The 22,020-nt window shown below is 43.2% G+C and overlaps 2 long non-coding RNA genes across 2 annotated transcripts in view; one reads left to right on the top strand and one right to left on the bottom strand.

Moving 5' to 3' along the window:
- LOC140845584 (uncharacterized) overlaps positions 1–9,732 on the bottom strand; it is a 35,401-nt gene extending 25,669 nt beyond the window's left edge. Inside the window, exon 1 of the long non-coding RNA XR_012124430.1 lies at positions 9,700–9,732. This is a non-coding gene — a long non-coding RNA (uncharacterized lncRNA). The remainder of the gene's footprint in view (positions 1–9,699) is intronic.
- A 4,528-nt stretch (positions 9,733–14,260) lies between these two features.
- Positions 14,261–21,397, top strand: LOC140845579 (uncharacterized). The gene is made up of 2 exons (XR_012124425.1): positions 14,261–15,755; positions 20,725–21,397. It is a non-coding gene; the product is annotated as an uncharacterized lncRNA (long non-coding RNA).
- Positions 21,398–22,020: the final 623 nt, after the last annotated feature.

Below are 22,020 nucleotides of genomic sequence, written 5' to 3'. Positions count from 1 at the left end.
TAGAAATGCAGCAGAAAGAATAAAATACCTAGGAATCAATTTAACTACAGAAGTAAAATAACTATATGCTCAAAACCACAAAATACTGATGAAATAAGCTGAACTACACAAATAAGTGGAAAGATAAACCCCGCTCATGGATTGGAAGAATTAGTATTGTGATAATGTCCACACTATGGAAAGCAAACTACAGATTCAATGCAATCTCTGTCAAAGTACTCATAGCATAAGAAGATATCACAATGCTAGGAGCTACATTACCTATTCTATATTTCCGTCCCTGTGACTAAATTATTTTATAATTTGAAGAATGTACCAAGTTATCCCCTTCACCAATAAAAAGAGAATATAAAGAAGGTTAGAATCCTGAAAAAAAATACCTATCATATTCTTCACAGAACTAGAATAATCCCAAAATGTCTGTGGAACCACAAAAGACCCCGAACAGCCAAACCAATACTGAGAAACAACAAAGCTGGAAGTATTATGCTCCCCAGTTTCTAACTATACTACAAAGCTGTAGTAATCAAAACATTATGGTATTGGCACAAAAACAGATCCTTATATCAATGGAACAAACTAAAGAGCCCAGAATTAAATCCACACTTACACGGTCAGTTAGTTTACAACAAAGGAGGTAAGAATATATAATGGGAAAAAATCTCTTCAATAAATGGTGTGGGTTATACTGGGCAGCTACATAAAAGGAGGACCACTTTCCTAAAACATATCCAAAAAGAAACTCAAAATGAATTAAAGACTTAAATGTAAGACCTGATACCACAAAACTCCTGGAAGAAAATATGGGCAGCAAGCTCTTCGAATCTGGTCTTAGCAACGTTTTTTTTTATCTCTCTCCTGAATCAATGACAATAAAAGCTAAAATAAACAAAGGGGACTACATCCAACTAAAACACTCTGTACTGCGAAGGACACCATCAACCATACAGAAGAATAATGTACTGAATGGTAGAAGATGTTACCACATGACATATTCAATTTGGGGTTAACATATAAAACAAAGTACTCCTACAACTACTACTGAAAATGTATTCCAATTTAAAAAATGGGCAGAGGACCTAGACAGGCATTTTTCCAAGGAAGACATGTAGATGGCCAACTGACACATGGAAAGAGTCTCAGTATCACTAACTGTCAGGGAAATGCAAATCAAAACTACAATGAGATCTCAATTCAAATCTTTTAGAATGGAAGTTCGAATTGGAGACAAAAAGTAACTAGAAAAAGATGTGGAGAAAAAGGAACCCTTGATTGCTGGGAATGGGAATTGGTATATCCAATGTGAAGAACAGTGTGGAGGCTCCTCAATTAAAAATAAAACTCCCATATATCCCAGCAATTTTGCTTTATTTATTTACCGCAAAGGAAAATACTAATTTGAGAAGACATATGCGTCTCTATGTTCACTGCAGCATTATTTACAATAGACAAGATAAGGAAGCAGCCTAAATGTCCGTAGATACATGAATGAACACGTGAAACACACACACACACACACACACAAACACACACACACAGTGGCATGTTACTCAGCTTTAAGAAAGAAAGAAAAATCCTGCCATTTGGGACAACATCAACAATGTAAGTCTCCTTCAGAGCACTTGCCCTTGACATGAGGTGCTGTGAACTGGACTTGCCCTCTGTGACCTTCTTCCCCATAAAATACAACTCCAAGTAATCACAAGAGAAATGTTACTTTAAGTGAGAATAGCGGGGAAAAATTCTACAATATTAATGGCAAAGAATCTTGAAAATGGAAAAGATCATCCAAAACAAAGAATGTCTCAGAAACACCAACAACACACAGTGTCCGAAGGAGACGAGGTCACTGGATTTACTAAGGTGTCCTGAACTGGATCTTCAAGAAAGGGTCCAACTATGGAAATCTGAGGGAAAGAATCGATGGCGGATGGTGACAGTGCAGCATCACTGTCTGTAACTGTAACAATGAACTGTAACGATGGTAGCAAGAGGGGAGGTGATCTGAGCAAATTGTGAAAACCTGCCCTATCTTTGCAAATTTTCTGTAAATCTGAAACTATCTTAAAATAAAAATGTCCTAAAACACTTTTTATAGTTTACCACTTATTATCTTTAAACTATCTGCTAGGAACTATTAATTTTGATTGTCAAATAATTCTACTGTTTTGTTTTTTAAAGATACTATTTATGTCACAGAGAAATAATTAACCCCAGAAGATACATAATTTCCAAACTGTGTTACAGTTTCCTTATTTAATGGAGAAAGCATGTGTGTTATTTACTTATTATACATAATCTTATTTGGTAGGGTCTTTTATAAGTCATTGTTTCACTGGTATGGCTGTGTCCTGGGGTCCCTCTGAAAAAATGTCATCATAAATATATGTAGAGATTCAGATACTGTGGGTGTGTATTTCACTTCATGGCTGAACATATTCAAAAGACTGCTTAAAAGAACATAAAATAAAATGGTCCAGTGTGACTGGCTCACAAACTCCAAGAATATCTCTATATTTCATCAGTAATGAAACAAAATCAAGTGTCTGTAACTCAAATACTCACATTAAAATAATGAGAACAGAACATGTGACCATGAAGAGATTCTATGTTCTATGTTTCATCTCGATATTTTCTAATCAGAAAATGTCTAAAACATATTTAAACATCAGTTCCTAGGTGAAAGTGAGCAAACAGTGAAAAAAAATCAAATTAGAACTGGCAGACATTCCTGCAAATGATGGTAGGTGCTGGTAAACTGTGTGCTAAGACGTAGGTGATTCTTAAGTGATCACACAGAATTATTCAAAGCTAGAACACTGGTATGCTCCACAATTTGATGAAATTTACACATTGCTCCAATTCTTTATAGCTAATGATGTAGGTGAACATAAAAAGTGATCTGTTGCTTTATGTTTACAATTCAAAAGGAACATATAACATGCCTAAGAAATAGGGTTAGATCTGAAATACAACTGAGATCAGAAAAAGCTAATGGTTTTTCTACAATTTTGATTGCATAAGAGAAGTAACCCCGCGTGAATACTTCAGAGAACAAGCTATGTTTAAGGTAAGAGCACTGCCAACACCACAGAAACACGGCCCCTGAACAGCCCCAAAGGCTCGTCTAGCAGATACGCGCACCACTGCCCCTCTCGGTCTGCAATCGCAGGAAATGCAGAAATAGGAAAGGAACGCGGGGCAGAGAGAACAACTGGCAAACAAACAGTGATCAGAAAGAGTAATTTTTCTACTACCCTCTGGGGATATCCTCACAAGTGTTTCTATACAGTTTTAGAAAGACTTTGCTTGAAATGTGGATGGGACCACTCTGAACCATGAAGTTAGTTAAGGTAATGAACCAGGACAGGAGAGCAAAGAGCGCCAATGGTGTGTCTCCTGTGTATCAGGCCAAGGTGTAGGGGCTTTATTTCTGCTACATTATCACTTCATCTCGACATGTTTAATGTGACTTTACTCATCACTTTCATATATGAGTAAAAAATTACTTCAGAATCACTTCCCTAAACAGAAATGCAAGGACATAAATATTCTTAGAATTCCTGCCACTTTCACCCAACTCCTTAGGCTCAGCACCTTTTTCATACGAACAGAAAGAAACATAGCTCTAAAAGCTACTATTCCATTTCAAATAAACCTCACTCACATCTAAGTGCCTAAATGCAGTGAAAAGCCATGTCCACACCTTGACAGCACAGAGGGGAGCCGTTTCCCAGCAAGCTAGCTGGCCTGCCACCTCAGCAAGCAAAGGACCACTAACCAACACCAGCCCAGGGTGTCCCCAAAAGGAGGCTCCTTTACCTGTGACTACCCATGCTCTCTGGAGAAGGGCCACCAGGCAGGACCATGGGGGTGACATCAGCACACAGGCACAAACACCTACCTACGGGGCCTGCACGTGCCTCGGCCCCTGCAGGCCAGCCAGGGTGCTCCCTGTGTGGGGCCTCACACCCAGCACCCGGTCAGCCTCTCTCTCCGTGAGGGCGTCCCCTCACCTTGGAGCCTGAGTGATAGTGGTCAATCACCTCCTCTGCCAGGCCTACTGGCTTTCACCACTCCTTACCACTGTGGCCTGCACCTTGCCTTGATTTCCCTCTTGCCTTCCAACTAAGCAAGAGTCGCCTCAGAACTATGGATTTTTAGTGTGACCTTACCAGTGTGCTCCCACTTTACGTCTTTTGGGAATTGTAATCTAGATCCTAGTTTTCTCTGAACAAGCTTTAGCATAGTACACTCGGGATCATTCCTTGAGAGCCCCCTGCCTGTCCCATAAGTGCAGGGACTGTCTGACATCTCCCTGTCAGAGCTTTGGTCAGACTCACGAGCCTGCTTCCCTTTCCTGGGGCTACACGTAGGGAAATGCCACAGCCCCAGGATGGCTGCCTCTAAGGAAGGGAGGTCAATAGCACAGAACCATTTACATGTTGGACTCAGGTTTCAGCCTGACTACTGCACAGACTTCATTCACATTATACAGGAGAAAGGGGCGCAGCCCTAACAGGACGGCTTTGAATGAGGAGCAAGGAACTTTTTTCAAAGCCAGAGATAAAATTCAGAGGCTGGCACGGACATTTATTGGGGGGCGTCTGTACACTTCAACACCAGTTTCTGCCACTGCCTGGGAATCACCGTGCTAGTCACACACTGTAAGAAATCTCACCGGTGAGACAAGAGGTCAGGGGTCATCTGTGACTCTCCCATAGGCAGCAGCCTAGACGGAGGTTCACTAAGCACCATCGGATCCATCGGCCGGAGCCGAGATCCAAGGACCACTGTCTACTAGTCCGGTCTGCCGTCCCAGCCCACAGCTTACGAGAGGAAAGCAGGAGCTCCACGCAGCCACTCCCTGACATTCCCATTTATCCACAGGTGGGAATCATGGACGGCACACACCAGGAAACTTTCAACAAGACTTAAGACTGGTACCCGACGATAATTGTTTTTTAGGTGGCGAACGGGTGCACAGACACATTTTTATTAGATAAAAAGAACACCATTTATGAGGCTTAGAACCTCACCTCCCTGTTTTGAGAGAAATCTTCTGCATCTGTGGATGTTATAATGCCCTTGTCTAGCTTGGATTAACACATAGTCTACAGGAACACACCTGATCGTCTACATTTGCTCTCTTACAACACTAAACTATGTTTTCTACCTTTATCTTGCATCTACCTACCACTTCAGCATTTTATTAAAAATAAAAATAATAATAATAATAAGGAAATATAGGATCCACATATAAATCAAGTATAAAAATCAAATGAATATTCATATTTGACCTGATTGTTTATAGTTCACAATGCGTGATCAAAACCGAAAGTTTCTGTGATGACTGCCCTTGTACTGTTCACCATGTAAGAACTTATTCACTATGTAAGAATTTGTTCATCATGTAAGAACTTGTTTGTTATGCTTCAGAAGATTGGAGACTGATGAGATTAGGCTTGGGGTAGATTAATGATTGTGCATTGAGCATTGACTCCCCTATACAGAATTTTATTGTTGTTAACAACCATTTGATCAATAAATATGAGAGATGCCCTCTCAAAAAAAAAAAAGAATACCATTTAGACAGGAATAAAAGTGAAGCGAGATCTCCCACCTTGCGGTGGTTGGCATGGGGTTCTGTGAAATCGATGAAGTTCGAAGAGAGTTAGGAATGCCCCCTGCCTCACTCAGAGGCCAGGGCGGCCTGGAGAAGTAGGCTGGAAGTCAGGCAGACAGAAAGAGGGACACTCCTCACGGATACCCAGTCGGGCCTTCGGGGTCTGATTCTAGACACGCGGGCCTCTGAGAAGCCGCTGAAGTGCAGCCTCAGCCTAGACTCTCACAGGTGCCCACGGCCTTCCTCAGTCCCTCGCATCCAGGGAGATGCCTCTGAAGGGGAATCCTGGCCTCCACTCAGGTGACTTTCTCGGCTCCCAAGGGAGATGGGGGATCCACTGAGGGAGATGCAGGGGAACCTGGCGCTCGAGACTTTGAGGTCAGCAGCCGGGCTAGTTCCATTTAAGTGGCTGACGAGCGCCCGATGTTATGTGCCACAAACGGCTTCCTTCTATAAGGACAGTGAAAGAAAAGGCAGGCTTGGATGCTGACACTCACCTCCGAAGTTATCCCAGACGAGCCCCCAAAAATGATGCAGCTTCTCACACCACAAGGGTATGAAACTAGAAATAAATGACACAAATAAAACGAAAAAGCACACGATCACATGGAGGTTTAACAACATGCTCTTAAATAACCAATGGATCAATGACGAAATAAAAAGAGAGATCAAGCACTATATGGAGAAAAATGACAACAATTATTCAGCGACGCAAAATCTGTGGGACACAGACAAGGCCATGCTAAGAGGGAAGTATATTGCAATACAGGCCTACCTCAGGAAAGAAGGACAATCCCATATGAACAGCCTAAACTCACAATTATCACAACTAGAAAAAGAGGAACAAATGACGCCCAAAGTCAGCAGGAGGAGGAACATAATAAAGATTAGAGTAGAAATAAGTAAAATCGAGAAGAATAAAACAATACAAAGAATCAGTGAAAGCAGGAGTTGGATCTTCGAGAAAATAAACAAAATAGATAAACCCCTCGCCAGACTAATCAAGAAAAAAAGAGAGTCTGCACACAAACAGAATATGAAATGAAAACACAGAAATCACTATGGACACCACAGAAATACAAAGAATTATTAGAGAATACTATGAAAAATTATATGCTAACAAATTGGACAACTTTCTTAAAAAATACAACCTTCCAAGGCTAACCCAGGCAGAAGAGAAAATCTGAACAGACCAGTAACTAGCAACAAAATTGAAATGGTAATCAAAAAACTACCTAAGAACAAAACACCTGAGCCAGATGGCTTCAACGCTGAATTTTATCAAACATTTAGTGAAGATCTAACAGCCATCCTCCTTAAACTTTTCCAAAAAGTAGAAGAGGAAGGAATACTTCCAAACTCATTCTATGAGACCTGCATCACCCTAATACCAAAAACCAGGCAAAGACACAATAAAAAAAGAAAATTACAGACCAATATCCCTGATGAACATAGATGCAAAAATACTCAACAAAATATTAATAAACTGACTTCAAAAATACATCAGAATGCCCTTGTACTGTTCACCATGTAAGAATTTATTCACTATGTAAGAATTCGTTCACCATGTAAGAACTTGTTCATTATGCTTCAGAAGATTGTAGACTGACGAGAATTAGGCTTGGGGTGGATTAATGATTGTGCATTGAGCATTGAACCCCCTATACTGAATTTTATTGTTGTTAACAACCATTTGATCAATAAATATGAGAGATGCCCTCTCAAAAAAAAAAAATACATCAGAAAGATCATCCATCATGATCAAGCAGGATTTATTCCAGGGATGCAAGGGTGGTACAGTATTAGAAAATCCATCAACATCATCCACCACATCAGCAAAAAGGAGGACAAAAACCACATGATCATCTCCAAAGATGCTGAAAGCACATTCAACAAAATTCAACATCCATTCGTAATAAAAACTCTCAACAAAATGGGTATAGAGGGCAAGTACCTCAACATAGTAAAGGCCATTTATGACAATCCCACAGCCAACATCATACTTAACAGTGAGAAGCTGAAAGCATTTCCTCTAAGATCGGGAACAAGACAAGGAGGCCCACTCTACCCGCTTTTATTCAACATACTACTGAAGGTCCTCGCCACAGCAATCAGACAAAACAGAGAAATACAAGGCATCCAGATTGGTAAAGAGTAAGTCAAACTGTCCCTGTTTGCAGAACACATGATATTGTACATAAAAAGCCATAAAGAATCCACTCCAGAACTACTAGAACTAATCTCTGAATTCAGCAAAGTTGCAGGATACAAAGTTAATGCACAGAAATCTGTTGCGTTCCTGTACACTAACAATGAACTAGCAGAAAGAGTAATCAGGAAAACAATTCCATTCACAATTGCATCAAAAAGAATAAAATACCTAGGAATAAACCTAACAAATGAAGTGAAAGGCTGTACCCTGAAAACTACAAGACACTCTAAACAGAAATTAAAGAGGACAGTAATAAATGGAAACTCATCCCATGCTCTTGGGTAGGAAGAATTAATATTGTCAAAATAGCCATCCCGCCTGAAGCAATCTACAGATTCAATGCATTCCCTATCAAAATACCAACAGCATTCTTCAACAAACTGGAACAAATAGTTCAAAAATTCATATGCAACTACAACAGACCTAGACTAGAAAGCAATCCTCAGAAGTAAGAATAAAGCAGGGGGAATCGCGCTTCCCAACTTCAAGCTCTACTACAAAGCCACAGTAATCAAGACAATTTGGTGCTGACACAAGAAAAGACCCATAGACCAGGGGAACAGAATTGAGGGTCCAGATATTAACACAAGCATATATGGTCAATTAACATACGATAAAGGAGCCATGGATACACAATGGGGAAATGACAGCCTCTTCAACAGCTGGTGTTGGCAAAACTGGACAGCTACATGTAAGAGAATGAAACTGGATTATTGCCTAACCCCATATAGAAAAGTGAACTCAAAATGTATTAAAGAAAGACCTGAATCTAAGTCATGAAACCATAGTGCTGTTAGGAAAAAACACAGGCAAAAATCTCTTAGACATAAACATGAGGAATTTCTTCATGACCATATCTCCCTGGGCAAGGGAAACAAAAGCAAAAATAAACGAGTGGCACTATATCAAACTAAGAAGCTTCTGTACAGCAAAGGACACTATCAGTAGAGCAAAAAGACATGCTACAGTATGGGAAAATATATTCATAAATGACATATCCGATAAGGGGTTGACATCCAAAATATATAAATAGCTCACGCACCTCAACAAACAAAAAGCAAATAATCCAATTAAAAATTGGGCAGAGTATCTGAACAGACACTTCTTCAAGAATAAATTCAGATGGTCAACAGGCACATGAAAAGATGCTCCACCTCGCTGGTAATAAGGGAAATTCAAATTGAAGCCACAATGAGGTATCACCTCACACCAGTTAGGATGGTCAGTGTCCAAACGACTAGGAACAACAAATGCTGGCGAGGATGTGGAGAAAAGGGAACCCTCCTACACTGCTAGTGGGAATGTAAACTAGTTCAACCATTGTGGAAAGCAATACGGAGGCTCCTCAAAACACTAAAAATAGAAATACCATTTGACCCAGGAATTCCACTGCTAGGAATTTGCCCAAAGAAAACAACTTCTCAGATTCAAAAAGACATGTGCCACCCCTATGTTTACTGCAGCACTATTTACAAGAGCCGAGATATGGAAGCAGCCTAAGTGACCATCAGTAGAGGAATGGATAAAAGAAGAGGTGGTAAATATATAGAATTAAATACTATTCAGCCATAAGAAAGAAAGAAATCCTATCATTTGCAACAACATGGATGGAGCTAGAGGGTATTATGCTAAGTGAAATAAGCCAGGCGGACACAGACAAGTACCAAATGATTTCCTTCATTTGTGAAGTATAACAACAAAGAAAAAATGAAGGAATAAAACAGCAGCAGACTCACAGAACACCCATGCCTGGCGGCCACATCACAACAGACACCCCCACCCCCACCGGTCCCCTCCTCAGGGGGCCACGCGCACCACTGGCCCGCTCCTCAGAGGACCCCGCGCCAGCGCCCCGTCCTACCTTGAACCAGCGCCTGGAGCAAGTGCAGCTGGAGCGTCCGGAGCGGCCACCACCCGCGCCGCCAGCCTGCGCTCAACTTTGGCCGGGCTCTCGGGCGCCACGGTGCAGCAGAGCGGCCCGTTATCAGGCAGCGGCGGGCCTCCAGGAGCGCGGCGGCGGCGGCGGCGGCGAGGTTGTAAGCAGGGAAATTTCCGGCAGAACGCCTTCGGCGGCCCCGCAGCCAGCGCCAGGGCCGCGCCGCGGCTCCTGAGGAGTCCGCCTGCAGTTGAGGGGACGCCGCTGCCGTCGTCCTCCCCGCCGGGTGCAGGGAAGAAAGTGCGCCCTCCCACGGGCTGCCGAAGCTGCTGATTGGCCGAGGGGAGGAGGCTCGCGGCCCCGCGCCCCGCCCCCACCCCGCGCCTGTTTTCTAACTCGCTGACCCGCCCACTAGCAATTTCGGACAGATCAGCCGGCCCGGGCGGCTTCCTACAACGCCTCGCCCCCTAGGGACGTGCAGCAGGCCCGGGAGGTACTGCGGCCCTTGACCCTTTGGTAACCACAAATCCAAAGCCTGTAATGGCAGTAGGTACATATCAATAATCACCCTAAATGTAGATGGACTGAATGCACCAACCAAAAGAGACAGAGTTACACAGTGGATAAAAAAGCAATACCCATCTATATGCTGCCTACAAGAGACTACTTCAAACCCAAAGACATACAAAGACCAAAAGTGAAGGGATGGAAAAACATGTTTCATGCAAACAATAGGGAGAAAAAAGCAGGAGATGCAGTACCTTGATCACACAAAATAGACTTCAAAACAAAGAAAGCAACAAGAGACAAAGAAGGACATTTTATAATGATAAAGGGGTCAGTCCAACAAGAGGATACAACCATTTTAAATACCTATGCACCCAACACAAGAGCACCTACATATGTGAAACAAACACTAACAGAACTAAAGGGGGAGATAGAATGCAATGCATTCATTTTAGGAGACGTCAACACACCACTCAAAGGACAGATCAACCAGACAGAAAATAAGTAAGGACACAGAGGCACTGAATGACACCCTAGAACAGATGGATCTAACAGACATCTACAGAACTCTACACTCAAAACTGCAGGATACACATTCTTCTCAAGTGCACATGGAACATTTTCAAGAATACATCGTATCCTAGGCAACAAAAAGAGCCTCCGTAAAAAGATTGGAATTGTAACAAACACCTACTCAGACCACAAAGGTATGAAAGAAGAAGTAAATTATGCAAAGAAAACGAAAAAGCCCACAAACACATGCAGGCTCAACAACATGCTCCTAAACAACCAATGGATCCATGACCAAATAAAAACAGAGAACAAGCAATATATGGAGACAAATGACAACAATAATTCAACACCACAAAAATCTGTGTTGGATGCAGCGAAGGCAAGTATATTGCAATAAAAGCCTACCTCAGGAAAGAAGAACAATCCCATATGAACAGTCTAAACTCACAATTCATGAAACTAAAAAAGAAGAAAAATTTAGGCCCAAAGTCAGAAGGAGGGACATAATAAAGCTTAGAACAGAAAAAGATGTAATAGAGAAAAATAAAACAGTAGAAAGAAATCAATAAAAGCAGGAGTTGGTTCTTCGAGAAAATAAAATAAACTCCTAACCAGACATATCAACAAAAAAGAGAGTCTACACACATAAACAAAATAAAAAATGAGAAATGGAAAATCACTACAGATGCCACAGAAAAAAAAATTATTAGAGAACACTATGAAAAAGTATATGCTAACAAACTGCATATCCTAGAAGAAATGGACAACTTTCTAGAAAAATACAACCTAGCAAGGCTGACCCAGGGAGAAACAGAAAATCTGAACAGTCCAGTTACCAGTAATGAAAATTGAATTCGTGATCAACAAACTACCTAAGAAAAAAACCCCTGGATTACATGGCTTCACCGCTGAATTTTATCAAATGTGTAGTGAAGACCTAACACCCATCCTGCTTAAAGTTTTCCAAAAAGTAGAAAAGGAGGGACTTATGCTCATTCTATGAGGCCAGCATCACTCCAATGCCAAAACCAGGCAATGACATCACAAAAAAAGAAAAATTACAAGCCAATATCCCTGATGAACATACATGCAAAAATACTCAACAAAATACTCCAAACCAAATTCAAAATACATCAGAAAGATCATCCATCATGATCAAATAGGTTTATTCCAGAATTGCAACAATGGTACAACATTTGAAAATCCATCATCATCATCCACCACATCAACAAAAAGTACAAAAACCACATGATCATCCCCATAGATGTTAAAAAAATATTCAACAAAATTCAACATCCATTTATGATAAAAACTCTCAACAAATTGGTTATAGAGGGCAAGTACCTCAACATATGAAAGCCATATATGACAAACCCACAGCCAACATCATACTTAACAGAGAGAAGCTGAAGGCTTTTCCTTTAAGATCGGGACTAAGACAAGGATGCCCACTCTCCCCACTTTTATTCAACACAGTTCTGGACTTCCAAGCCACAGCAAGAAAACAACACAAATAAATAAAAGGCATCCAGATTGGTAAGGAAGAAGTCAAACTGACACTGTTTGCAGATGACATGATACTGTACATAAAAAAACATAAAGGACCCACTCCAAAACTACTAGATCTAATATCTGAATTCAGCAAACTTGCAGGATACAAAATTAATACATAGAAATCTGTTGCATTCGTATACACGAATGATGAACTAGGAGAAAGAAATCAGGAAATCGATTCCATTCACAATTGCATCAAAAAGAATAAAATGCCTAGGAATAAACCTAAAAAATGAAGTGAAAGTCCTGTACCCTGAAAACTACACGACACTCTAAACAGAAATTAAAGAGGACAGTAATAAATGGAAACTCATCCCATGCTCTTGGGTAGGAAGAATTAATATTGTCAAAATGGCCATCCTGCCTAAAGCAGTCTACAGATTCAATGCATTCCCTATCAAAATACGAACAGCATTCTTCAACGAACTGGAACAAATAGTTCAAAAATTCATATGCAACCACAGCAGACCCAGACTAGCCAAAGCAATCGTCAGAAGGAAGAATAAAGCAGGGGGAATCTCGCTTCCCAACTTCAAGTTCTACTACAAAGCCACAGTAATCAAGACAATTTGGTCCTGACACAAGAAAAGACCCATAGACCAGGGGAACAGAATTGAGAGTCCAGATATTAACACAACCATATATGGTCAATTAATATACGATAAAGGAGCCATGGACATACAATGGGGAAATGACAGCCTCTTCAACAGCTGGTGTAGGCAAAACTGAACAGTTCCATGCAAGAGAATGAAACTGGATTATTGTCTATCCCCATACACAAAAGCAAACTCAAAATGGACCAAAGACCTGAATGTAAGTCATGAAACCATAAAGCTCTTAGAAGATAACATAGGCAAAAATCTCTTCAACATAAACACAAGCAACTTTTTTCTGAATGCATCTCCTCGAGCAAGGGAAACAAAAGCAAAAATGAAAACATGGGACTATATCAAACTTAAAAGCTTCTGTACAGTAAAGGACACCAGCAACAGAACAAAAAGGCATCCTACAGTATGGGAGAATATATTTGTAAATGACCTATCTGACAATGGGTTAACATCCACAATGTATAAAGAACTCACACGCCTCAACACCCAAAAAGCAAATAACTCGATTAAAAAATGGGCAGAGGATATGAACAGTTCTCCCAAGAAGAAATTCAGATGGCCAACAGGGACATGAAAAGATACTCCACATCACTAATAATCAGAGAAATGCAAATAAAACCCACAATGAGATATCACCTAACACCAGTTAGGATGGCCAATATTGAAAAGACTAACCAAAAAATGCTGGTGAGGATGTGGAGAAAGGGGAAACCTTCGACACTGCTGGTGGGAATATAAGCTAATTTAACCATTGTGGAAAGCAATACGGAGGTTCCTCAAAAAACTAAAAATAGAAATACCATTTGACCCAGGAATTCCACTCCTAGGAATTTACCCAAAGAATATAATGTCTCAGGTTCAAAAACACATATACCCCTATGTTTATTGCAGCACTACTTAAGATAGCTAGGCTATGGAAGCAACCTAACTGTCCATGAGTATATGAACAGATAAAGAAGAGGTGGTACATATACACAATGGAATAATACTCAGCCATAAGAAAACAAATCCTACCATGTGCAACCACATGAATGGAGCTGGAGGATATTATGCTTCGTGAAATAACCCAGGGGTAGAAAGACAAGTATCAAATGATTTCCCTCATTTGTGGAGGATAACAACAAAGAAAAACTGAAGGAACAAAACAGCAACAGACTCACAGAATCCAAGAAGGGACTAGAGGTTACCAAAGGGGAGGGACAAGGGGATTCAGGGGTATTATGATTGGTACACATGGGGTGAGGGGGGGGCAGGGGGAAGACTGTGTAGCACAGTGAAGGCAAATAGTTGACCGTGGCATCTTACTACACTGATGGGTAGTGACTGCAATGGGGTATGGGGGGACACGATAACGGGGTGAATTTAGTAACCACATAGTTTTCATGTGAAACCTTCATGAGAGTACATAGCAAGAATACCCTAATAAAATAAATAAGTGAAAGAAAAAATCTTACTTCTTGTCAAAAAGTGAATCTCTGGCATATTACTACACTGATGGACAGTAACTGCAATGGGGTATGGGGAGGACGACTCAATAATATGGGTGAATGTAGTAACCATATTGTTTTTTTAAGTGAAACCCTGATAGGGATGTATATCAGTGATACCTTAATAATAACAGAAAAAGAACCTTACTTCTCAACTTCCTGGGTGTTTAAATGCAATCTCATCTTCAAGATGGGATCTTCCTGCCTTTTACTATGTTGTCTGTGCCTGGGCTTACTTGCCATATTAATTGGTCACGTTATATATTACCTGATTAGGAGCTCGAGGAGGAAAAGCAGCATCTGGGAAAGTTAAAGATAAGCCGGGCCTTTTAGCAGGCTAAAGTAAATTTTACAATAGCCTCATTTAATTGACACCATGAAGACATGGGCCATGCTGAGGTATTTTCCTACCTGGGGGATGTTCACACATTCCAGGTCGAGTTACTCCGGCTTTTCAGTTTTAACTCATCTTCACTGAACAATGCTTATACTCCCACTAGTTTGGTATTTTACTTAGGAGACTTAATGTGACTCTGACTGCGCTCAACTGTTTTGATGTCCGCTGGTCATCTGATCTCCGCTGGTCACCATGTGAGGATGGGACGACGGACCGGAATCGCCGGACCGCTCCAGCACGGGAAGGCCGACTGAAGCATGGACGGAGACCCTGGAGCTCCCTCTCCCGGCGGCGCTCGGGACACTAGTGATTGCTGAATAGAGCGGCGGCGGCGGCGGCGGAACCTGCAGCTACTGCGCCAGCCATCGGACACACGTATTTTGCGAGCGCCCACAGTGGCTGCCTGCTCCGGGACGTCGCTCAGTCATTGGCCGTGAGGGACGTCTGTCGGGGGCGGGCCTGCGCGAGACCCCGCGAGCTCACTGGCCGAACGCGCCGACAGTCGATGGCGGGCAGCCATTGGGCGCGCCCATAGAACACACTGGTCCGGCGGTTGCGCAGTAGCTGCAGAAAGAGACCCCCCGCCCCCCGCCATATTTAACCGTCAGTATCGTCGCGAAAGCCTCCGGGTGAGGGAGCACCAACGGTTCTGTCCGTGCTGCTGCGGGCCGGCGGAGACCTGATGTTGGAGCCGCGCTGTACTTGGCTGCTCCTTCCTCCCGGCGACAATGCGCTGGCGGCACCGACCTCTCTCCCCAGCCTCGGAGCACCTCTTCGCGATCGCTGGGTCCCCGGCGCCGCACTTGCCCCTTCGCGGCTCTCCGGCGGCGGGCGGAGGGCGTCGATCGCCCCTGACTTGGAGCCGCTGCCCCTGCCGGACTTGAGCCAGTGCACCTCTGCCACCTCCAGCCTGACGCCGTCGAGCGGGCCCTACTTGAAGGATGAAGCGACAGCGACAGCCCTGCGGGCTGGAAGGTACGTGCCCTCGGGGCGGCGCGGGGACCCCTGCGTCTTCCTGAATTGGCGGTGGAGCCGGTGAGGGGGCGGCCGTGCACGTTGCTCGGCGGGCAGTGCGTCGCTGGTGTGGCCGGGAAGCGCCTGACGCGGGTGCTGGGCTTCCTGGGCCCGGCCGGGGTCGGGAGTCGACCCGCTCCGCCGGATGGGCCGCCCGGGGAGGGAGGGAGGTGGAGCAAGTGCGCCGAGAGCGGCCGTCCGCGACGCCGCCGAAGTTCGCCGGAACAGGGGCGCGGGGCTCGCTGAAGCCGCTGCTCCTCCGTCCAGGACCGGGCGGTGAGGGCGGCAGCTCTCCGCCCGGCCTGGGGCCGCGCCGCCGCCCCGCCACCGCCGCCCGGGACGGGGCCGCAGGCGGAGGGGACGGGCCGGGCCGCGCAGATTTGGAGGCCGGCGGGCGTCTTGCCGTGTGTGGATTTTTTCAGCGGGGACTTCGAGGGCGAGGGCCGGGCGAGCTGGAGTTCAGGTGTGACCCGCGGCGGGGCGGCTGGCGAGAGGCCGCCCGGAGGCAGCGCCTTTAGCATTAAAAGTTTTTTCATGAGGTACCTCTCGTTTTTTTTTTTTATTTGGGAGTGAAGTTTCTTGACTTTGGTCTGGGAATAGACAGTGCGTTTTCTTCTATTTAAAAAGTCCTCTCTTTCTGTCATAGATGTTTGTTGCCTGCAGCTGAGTAATTTGTAACTAGCCACAGAGACTCTGAGACACGGACCCTGCGTGTAGTCAGCGTAGCGTGAGGGCCTCTGGGAAAAGACACCAAAACTACGTATAAAACAGTTGAGCAGAGTCAGTCACATTAATTCTCTAAAGTAAAATATCAAAACTAGTAGGAGTATAAGCTTGTTCAGTGAAGATGAGTTAAAACTGAAAAGCCAGGAGTAACTTGGCCTGGAATGTGTGAACATGCCCCAGATAAGAAAATACCTCAGCATGGCCCATGTCTTCATGGTGTCAATTAAATGAGGCTATTGTAAAGTTTACTTTAGCCTGCTAAAAGGCCCGGCTTATCTTTAACTTTGCCCGGATGGTGCTTTTCCTCCTCGAGCCCCTAATCAAGTAATGTATAACGTGGGCAATTAATACGGCAAGTAAGCCCAGGCACAGACAACATAGTAAAAGTTAGGAAGATCCCATCTTGAAGGTGAGATTGCATTTTAACACCCAGGAAGTTAAGACGTAAGATTCTTTTTTCTATTATTAAGGTATTACTGATATACACCCTTATGATGGCTTCACATGAAAAAACAATGTGGTTACTACATTCACCCGTATTATCAAGTCGTCCCCCCCATACCCCATTGCAGTAACTGTCCAACAGTGTAGTAAGCCAGAGATTCACTTTTCGCCAAGAAGTAAGATTTTTTCCTTTTTTTATGTATTTTATTAAGGTATTATTGCTATATACTCTCATGAAGGTTTCACATGAAACAACCATGTGGTTACTACATTCACCCCATTATCGTGTCCCCCCATACCCCATTGCAGTTAACTGCCCATCAGTGTAGTAAGATGCCACAGAGTAAACTATTTGCCTTCTCTGTGCTACACTGTCTTCCCACTGATCCCCACCCCCACCCCATCTGTGCCAATCATAATACCCCTGAATCCCCTTCTCCCTGCCTCCCCCACCCCTCCCCTTTGGTAACCGGTGGTCCCTTCTTGGAGTCTGTCTGTTGCTGTTTTGTTCCTTCAGTTTTTCTTTGTTGTTATCCTGCACAAATGAGGGATATCATTTGGTACTTGTCTTTCTCCACCTGGGTTATTTCACTGAGCATAATATCCTCCAGCTCCATCCATGTGGTTGCACATGGTAGGATTTGTTTCTTTCTTATGGCTGAGCAGTATTCCAATGTGTATATGTACCACCTCTTCTTTATCCATTCATTTACTGATGGACACTTAGGGTTAATGTCTGGAGTCTCTAATCTGTTCCACTGGTCTGTGGCTCTGTTCTTGTGCCAGTACCAAATTGTCTTGATTATTATGGCTTTGTAGTAGAGCTTGAAGTTGGGGAGTGAGATCCCCCCCACTTTATTCTTCTTTCTCAGGATTGCTTTGGGTATTCGGGGTCTTTGGTGTTTCCATATGAATTTTGAACTATTTGTTCCAGTTCGTTGAAGAATGTTGCTGGTAATTTGATAGGGATTGCATCAAATCTGTATATTGCTTTGGGCAGGATGGCCATTTTGACGATATTAATTCTTCCTAGCCAAGAGCATGGTGATGGACACTTAGGTTGCTTCCTTATCTTAAGTAGTGCTGCAATAAATATAGGTGTGCATATGTGTTTTTGAATCTGAGACATTATATTCTTTGGGTAAATTCCTAGGAGTGGAATTCCTGGGTCAAATAGAATTTCTATTTTTAGTTTTTTGAGGAACCTCCATATTGCTTTCCACAATGGTTGAATTAGCTTACATTCCCACCAGCAGTGTAGGAGGTCCCCTTTCTCCACATGCCTGCCAGCATTTTTTGTGTAGTCTTTTCAATACTGGACATCTTAACTGGTGTGAGGTGATATCTCATTGTGGTTTTTTTGTTGTTGTTGTTATCATTATCCACAATTACATGAAGAACATTATGTTTACTAGGCTCCCCCATCACCAAGTCCCCCCCACATACCCCTTCACAGTCACTGTCCATCTGCGTAGTAAGCTGCTGTAAAATCGCTACTTGTCTTCTCTGTGTTGCACAGCCCTCCCCATGCCCCCCACGCACTATACATGCTAATCATAAGGCCCCCTTTCTTTTTCCCTGCCCTTATCCCTCCCTTCCCACCCATCCTCCCGAGTCCCTTTCCCTTTGGTAACTGTTAGTCCATTCTTGGGTTCTGTGAGTCTGCTGCTGTTTTGTTTCCTTCAGTTTTTTTCTTTGTTCTTATACTCCACAGATGAGTGAAATCATTTGATACTTGTCTTTCTCCACCTGGTTTATTTCACTGAGCATAATACCCTCTAGCTTCATCCATGTTGTTGCAAATGGTAGGATTTGTTTTCTTCTTATGGCTGAATAATACTCCATTGTGTATATGTACCACATCTTCTTTATCCATTCATCTACCAATGGACACTTAGGTTGCTTCCATTTCTTGGCTATTGTAAATAGTGCCATGATAAACATAGGGGTGCATATGTCTTATTCAAACTGGGCTGCTGCATTCTTAGGGTAAATTCCTAGGAGTAGAGTTCCCGGGGTAAATGGTAACACTATTAGTTTTTGGTGTTGGTGTGCGAAGGGGATTGGCATGCTGGAGCGCAGGCAGGTCTTTGGGTGAATGTAGGGATGCAGAGTTGAGTAATGAACGAGTGAGGCGGGAAGCCCCAGTGTGACTTTCAGGTAAGAAGAGTCAGTGGTTGTGCTTGCTTATCAGTTACTGTCCATTATAGAGAATAGAAAAAAGAATAGAAATGTGGGAAAACTCAACCCCTTGTTAAATCTTGTAATAAATAGGTCAGTGAGAATAGTGGCAAAGAATTAACTTCTTTCAGGTCCCTAACTATACTGAAAGACCTAAATGTTCTTGAAAATTGTTTTTGAAGAAAATGCATTTGATGTGTTATGTGCATAAATTATTTTGAGAGTTTCCTGTTAATTTTATGATGAACAGAAACACAAATGAAGTTTTACAAGTTCCAATACAATAGGTTTTAGTTTGTGGTTTTTGTTTTACCTGCCATGTTATCTGCATCATAATTCTTTGTGGTGTGATTTAAAAAAAAAAAAAAAGCATGCACTGCAAGTAAGCTTTCTGAAAATCAAGTAAATTCATTCTGGTGTTTTTACGGTAATGGAAGAAAGCATCGCGTTTCTAAGCTTTTAATAGTAAGAGCTGCCATGTATCCAGGCCCTCTGGTGTACTAGGCAAAGTATTAGGAACTTCATGTTCATTCTCTGTGTATTAAGCAATGCAAGTAGCTGCTTCACCCTGGAAACACAGAACGGGAGAGCAATGTTCGGACTCTTAACATTTCCACCTCCATGTGAACCAGAAAGGAGCCTATGTCTCCCTTCTCCATGCCTTTCCCCAGTCCTGCCTTACTCCCGCTGCCAGAAAAATCAGGAAAACCACACACACACAGCCATGTGCCTTTCCGTTCTCCTGATAGAATATCATCAGCCAGGTTATGCCAGAAATCTGGGAGTCTGCCTTGTCCCCTTCTGCCTACTTGTCCCCCACATCCTGTCACCAAAAACCTTTCTACATATTTCCTTCCCATTTTCTTCATTCCCATCGCCACCACCTTACTCTATTCCATCATTTCCCTGCCTTTTCTGTTGCTGGCTGGAGCCCCACTCTGGCCCGCCTGTCCCTCTCCTGTCTGGTGCGTTCCCTCTGCAGCCAGAGTGATTTTTTTCTAATATGCAGATACGCTGTTTGGGTTAAAACATTTCAGAGACAGCCCTTTAGTGACCTGCAGGATAAAATCCAGTCACCTGAACTTGGCTTACAGTAGCCTTCAGACAAGGCCTTGTCTGCCTTATCGGCCTATTACAGTCCTTTTTCAGTTCTTGGAACTGAACACAATCTCTTGCTCTTACATGTGCAATTCCCTCTGCCTTGACCACTCTTCCCTCCTCTTTTCCTAGCCAATTTCCATTCAACCTTTAGGGTTCAGCTGAATTATCCTCTTCCTGACTCCTGGGCATTTCTGCTGTATCCTGGCAGAACTCTTTCTGTAAGATTTGCCATCCTGCCTTGGCTGAATTTGTGGTCCCGTGTGCTTTGGGGCATGTGCGGTGGCGGGGCATGTGCGGTGGCAGGGCCCAGGAGAGATTTGTTCAGGATTTAAAAACCCAGTGCACGGGCTAAATGCCTACCTGTTGAATGAGAAAAGGAATGCGTTGCTGTTGTCTTATGATGATTAGAGCTATTTTGAATTAAATCTGCTGTTTGAAAATAAGTTTAATTCTCCTATGTTTCTGTTTTTGTGTACAGGTTAGCAGAACTCATGGAGACTGCACGAGTGGAGCCCGGCTCGTGCGTCCCCCAGCGTGGATGGGTACTCGGTCCTGAGAGGGAACGGAGAGGGCTCCTTCGGCAGAGCCCTTTTGGTTCAGCAGGAAAGCAGTAATCAGATGTTTGCCATCAAGGAAATAAGGCTTCCCAAGGTCACTGCTAAAGCAATTACCTCATGTCGAACATGTACATGTGCTTTATATAGGAAAATAAGATCTTGAGATGTAATATGGAATTGCTGCATGCAGATGTAATGGGTTTATTCATGAGCGTTACGAGCTCTTGTTATATTTCATGTGAATGTTAGGATATTGTCATTACCAAAAAGGGAGAGAAATAGAGTTTGGGCGGCGACTGCTTTTTATCTCAGCATGAATGATTTGTAATAATTTCCAGTTTTATGTGCGTAAGGGTGTAGGGAAGCTTTGCCAAAAGCAACTCAGGTGCAATATTAATGAAAAAGGAAAGTAAAAACACAATGAAGACTTTGGTGTGAGGGAACCTGTTCTGTCAGTCAGTTTATGGGTTTTGCTCCCCCGTTGAGGTGAGGAAGTTGCTGATTTCTCCCTGTGTACCATAATCATCAGAGAATCTGTCATGGAGGCTGTTTAATAATGTTTTGATCAATTAAAAAACATACAAATTAATACAATTCTTCAAGTGCTACGTATTTTTTTTTTTGGTATCATGAATATACAGTTACATGAGCAACATTACCAAGTCCCCACCGCATACCCCATCACAGTCACTGTCCAGCAGCGTAGTGAGATGCTAGAGAGTCACTGCTTGTCTCCTCTGTGCTCCGCTGCCTTCCCGGTGCCCCCCGCCCCGCCCCACATTGTGAAGTGCTGCGTATTTTCTTCCCACTGCACTCTTGGCGTCCTTTGGTGATCCTGCAGCGGCAGCAGTCTCCTGGAGGGCTGGTTTAAAACGTACTGCTGAGCCTCCCCTGGGGTTTCTGTTGGAGCAGGTTTGGGTGGGCCTGTGAATTCGTGTTTTTAATGAGTTCTCGGTGCTGACGAACCTTCGTGCTGTACCTAATCCATGGTAGTTTCTTAAGTGTAAGGTAAGCCGTTCAGGATTTCATCCCTACAGTAAGTTAGGGGATAAACAGTTTTGGAAACTTACTTTTGCAAGTCATCTTCTACCTTTGTTGCTGCAGTGATACATCAGTCTATTCGTTTTAATCTGAGCCAGTGGACTGATAAAGTAATACAGGCAGTAAAACAGGGAATCCCTAGTCTTTCTTTAAGGATATACTATTATATATATAAT

The sequence above is a fragment of the Manis javanica genome, chromosome 13 (assembly GCF_040802235.1).
Source record: "Manis javanica isolate MJ-LG chromosome 13, MJ_LKY, whole genome shotgun sequence".
Classification (NCBI taxonomy): domain Eukaryota; kingdom Metazoa; phylum Chordata; class Mammalia; order Pholidota; family Manidae; genus Manis; species Manis javanica.
Note: the sequence above shows the minus strand (reverse complement) of the source record. Positions and strands in the feature narration are given on the sequence as shown.